Raw genomic sequence first — 4,938 nt, forward strand, 5'->3', positions numbered from 1 at the left:
CCATCCTGCTCAGCCCTCTGAGAGAAGCCATGCTCCCAGCACGCTACGCCGCCGTAGCCTTACCCGCGTCATTTCATCACCAAACATTCTGAGGCCGAATCTGCACTCAGTCCTCAGGCATCGCTGTGGCCACTCTGGCAGCACTGGTCTCATTTTTGTCCCCACCATTTACTGACCCAGACTCAATGCCAATTCCAGTCACCTTTCCTCAGGACAAAACTTTCTTGAGAGCTCTGAGGTGTCGGATGGCCGGTCCCCCAACCGTGGTCTCATGTCCTCCTTCACCCTCTTTGCCACATGCCTGGTGTTGCTCCCTTATTGTCCCTGGGACCTTCTCTTTGGGCTCCCCAACCCGCCTACCTTCTCCCACTCTTCAGAACCAAGCATGGCTCGGGGGTCTGACTTTGGTCGCTACGGAAAGTAGCCACAGCTGGCGACAAGCTATTTCTGTAACAGGCCAGACGGCAAGTATTGTTGGCATCGCAGGCCGAACGGTCTTGCTGCAGGGCCTGGACTCCGTCATTAGAGTATCAAACAGCCGTGCGCGAGCAGACGGACGATCCTAATGGTGTCCCAGTGAAACCCACACGACCCACAAACAGACGGGCCAGCCCTGGACACGGGCTGCAGCTGCCAACCCCAAGTCTAGCAGTGAATGATGGAGTCAGATTCACCGGCTTCACAATCCGGCTCCATCGTGCACTGGCTGCATACGGTGGGCAAGTTATTGAGACCCTGTGGTCTTTCTCTCTGTAAAAGGGGAATGAGGATAACTTTTTCACAGTGCTGCTGACATTGTGACTGGGCCAATGCCTCTTTCAGTGAACCGTGGGGTTCCTTCCTCCACCTTCCTTTTCCTCCCCTCCCCCACACCACGCTTTCTTCCTGGTTCTCTACCTTCTCACCCTTCACAGTCTCATCCACCTTCGTGTCTGCGGCCCCCACGTCCATCTCCATGCCTGAGCCCCCGCTGGGTTCGAAGTCTGCACATTCAATGCCAGCTGAGTCGTCTGGCCACACCATTTCCACCCCAGACTCTGCAGGTGCAGAGGAAAACGCACCATTGCAACCGGCCTACCTTGTCTGTGGGCGGCAATGCTTTCTGAAGCTTTGAGTCCACCGAGCCCTACGGGTCCCGTCTGCTCCTGCTCACGCTGTCTCTGTCCATCTCCTCTCCTTTCCCGGCCATCATGACAGTTCACTCTCTACCCCGGGCTTTCCGAATGGCGTCCCCTCCGTCCTCTCCTCGCCAGCTCGTTTTGCATGAGATCCCAAGTTACTTGTCCCCAGCAAAGCCTAGCCATGTTGCTCCCCATCCCTCAAGTTAGGGAAGGCTCCTCCTTGCTCTCCAAGGCTCAGAATCCTCACCTCGCTTTCAGCGTCCTCAGCAAACCCCCTAACCCCAGCCAGGTGCCCGCCCACTCTGTCCAGGACACTGATTCCTTCCGTCCCGCAGCCCTTCCTTCCGGCTCTGCCCACACGCCATCTCTGCCCGCCACCTTCCCCTGCTCCTCAGGATGCGGGCCAGACCTCCCCACCTGGCGGGAGGCTCTGCTGCCCACCTGGGTCCTCAGAGCCCCGGCGAGACGGCGCTCATCTCGAGGCATTCCCCTTTCCGTGTGCTTGGTGAGGCATTGCCTACCTGCTGTCTCTCTCCCTCTGGATGACGGATCCCTGCGGGGAGCGAGGGCGGCCTTCTGCACAGCCCAGCAGGCAGGCCTTCACCCGGCCCGCCCCTGAGCCGTGGGCAGGGAGAGTCTGTGTGGGAAAAGTCCAGGTGGAGGGACAAGCCTGCCTCCCCGCAGCTCGGGGCTGTGGCCTCCCATGCTTCTGGCTCTGTTGCTGGGGAGTTGTGTGTTTGTGTGGGTGTGTTCTGCATGTGGGTGGCCGGTGTGAGGGGAGACAGGTGGGTGTGGTGTACAGGCTGTGAGTGTGAGGTTTTTAGGTGGGGGTGTGCTGTTGGGTGTGGGTGGTGGGGGAGGGTCGTGTGCAGCATGTGGGTGTGGAGGTGTACGAAAGGTTAGGTGAGGAGAATACGGGTGTGTGCGGAGAGCGGACGTGTGCACCGAGAGTGTACGTGTGTGATGTGCGTGTGGGGTGTGTGTTTGGGAGTGTGCGTGCGTTTCTGAGCTGCATGTGAGGGTACGTGGGTGTGTCACATGTGAGTGTGTGGAGGAAGGAAGCGCTGACGTGTGTTGCGGTGTGTGTGCTGTCCTAGGGCGGTGTAAACTTACACCCTCTTGTCAAAGGAGAGTCCCCACCGGCGGGCATCCCCTGCAGGACGTGCCACAGGAGCACACAGCTTCCGAGGTGCAGTGGCCCCTGATGGAATCAGAGGCGGCGTCTCGCTGGGTTACGGTCGGGCTGTAAAAACAAGCCTCTCGTCCCTGACACCGCTGGGCCCTTTGAGGGTCAGCGGTCAGGAGGTCTCCAGGGAACCCTGTGAACTGCCGGCCAGGGCTGTGGGGGACCAGGCCCTGCCTGTCCTCACTCAAGTTCTGTCCCAGACCTCTTGCCAGAGATGTGACCTGCTTATCCCGGGGGTAGGGTGGACGGGGGCGCCCCACAAACTCTGAGGCTCCGGAGGATGAGCTGCAGACGGCAGCACCAGGCTCTGAATTCGAGGCTCTGCCCTCTTTCCTTCTGCTCTGAGGCCCTGAGGACCGTGGACCTGGCAGAGCCAGTTACAAACCCCATAGATCAGGACTGTGGGCGGAGACTACGCCCAGGCCAAAGGTCACCGTGTGAGGGGATGGAGGCAGGTCATTGGACATACTTTCTGGCATCAGCATTTGCGTTCACAGGAAGCCACATGTGAAAGTTCAGCAGATAAAACGTCAAGAGCCCAGCCTGGCGTGCTGGGTGCATGTCTGGGTTGTGGGGAGGGTGGGGTGCTGCACGTTGCCCACTCATTCTCCAGCCCCCTGCAGAGCACAGTTTAAAGCCTCTTCTGGGGCCCAGCTGGTGTGGCTCAGTGGTTGAGCGTCGACCCATGCACCAGGAGGTCGGTGGTTTGATTCCCGGTCGGGCACATGCCCAGGTTGTGGGCCTGATCCCCAGTGGGGGGCATGCAGGAGGCGGCCAGTCGATGTTCTCTCTCATCGATGTTTCTATCTCTCTACCTCTCCCTTCTTCTCTCTCTAAAATCAATAAAGAAAAAACAAAACAAAACAAAAAAACCTTTTCTGGGGACCAAATCTCCTATTCTGCAGGGAAGTAAAAGGGCCACCCAGGGCCACCCAGGGAGGGTGATGGGCAGTTCCTACAGGTGAGCAGGCTCCTGAGTGGCAGGTCCCAGCCCACAGGAACCGGTCACTCTAAGCCAGCCCCAGACACTGCAAGGGATGGAGGGTCTGAGGGGGCGAGATGAGTGGGCCGGCAGCTTGGAGAGCCCCGTGGAACCCGGGGTTACGGTTGTGTTCAGTGGACAATACAGGGGGTCTCACAACTTGGGAGCACATCCTGGTGCTCTGGGGCCACTCTCGCTCTAGTGTCTACTGAAGAGTCTGAGAGCCGTTCACGCAGAAGGGTCACAATGCTTCAGGGATGCCGGTCGTGGAGGAAGGTTCCTCTCCGTAGTAACGCGCCGGCTGCCTGTGCTGGGACGGAGTTTATCTAATCGCCACTGCCCGGTGCTTTGGGCAACATCCGACGAGCTTCATGCTACTGTTCACTCCACGTCTGAAGCAGGGGTTATTATTAGCACCATCTCCACTGGGCTGATTTGGAAACTGGGGCATGGAGAGGTGGACTAACTTGCCCCAGGTCGCACGGCTAGTAAGGAACACAAGTGGAGGCAAGCCTGGCAGTCTGGACCTTGGCCCATGCCCTTCGCCACTAGGCCACTGGACTTCTGTCTTTTCAATGAGAGAAGGACACGCAGGGCCAGGAGCCCCGCACTGTGACCCCCTGGTGTGGGGCAAGTGACCGAGCTCCCCACACAGGCTTGAACTGGTCGTCGTCATTATCATCGCCGTCCTGCTTACATCTCTAATAGCTTCTTGTTCTTACGGTAATGGCCAAAATCCTTAAGAGGGCCTTCAAGGCCCTGCTGACCCAGCATCCGCCTCTGGCAGGGCCCCGAGCCTCTCTTGCGCTTGACCTCTGCCCTTGCGTCTTCCTTCTCTCCCAGGGCCTTTGCTCAAGCCAGCGGCTCTCCCCGAACCACCCCACCTTCTGCGCCAGGTTCTCTGTGGAACGTTCCCACAGGGAGCCGTTCCCTTTCTCCCCAGTCCTCACCCGACCCTGTTACTGTGCCTGTTAGGACAGGATTTGGTTAATGCCTGTCTCTCCCCGGACGGGGAACTCCCCGAGGGGAGAGAGCTGTGTGTCTGACTCTTCCCAACACCCCAGTGCCTCCCACCGGGCCCGACACTGTCCTGTGAGTGAGCGAACAAACGAGGGGCCCCTTTCTGCTTTGATGTTGCGTCATGCTCACCGTGAAGCGACCCCCACCGCTGCCAGTTTGAGGTATACCGAAGTACTCTCGTGGGGACTCGGGCTGAGTTTATTCACCCTGTTTTACATGTTTACTAACAACATTTGACCTGCGTGAAAACCACACTGCTTGCAGAGTCTTGTCCTGCCTGACCTATTTTCGATCCTTGCGACGAGACCAGGCAACATTATCCTCATTTGACAGATGAGAAACCGAGGCGCAGAGCATCGTGCAAGCTGTTGAACGTCACCCAGGGAACAAGTGCTGCTCAGAGCTGGACCCCGGCACCATGGCCTCTCACTTCCTTTCAACTGCCGGGCAGGCCACCCCCCCCTTCTGAAACCTCTTCAAATACTGCCCTCATCTTTCAGTTCCGAGGGTCTGCCGGAATTCCCCAGAAAAGGCACAGTGATTATTTCCTCCTTCCAACCCAGCAATGACCTTTGCTTTTACATCCAGAACTCGAAAGGGAGTGCCCGACGGTGCCCGAGTGCAGGTCC

The sequence above is a fragment of the Molossus molossus genome, unplaced genomic scaffold, assembly GCF_014108415.1.
Source record: "Molossus molossus isolate mMolMol1 unplaced genomic scaffold, mMolMol1.p scaffold_m16_p_19, whole genome shotgun sequence".
NCBI lineage: Eukaryota > Metazoa > Chordata > Mammalia > Chiroptera > Molossidae > Molossus > Molossus molossus.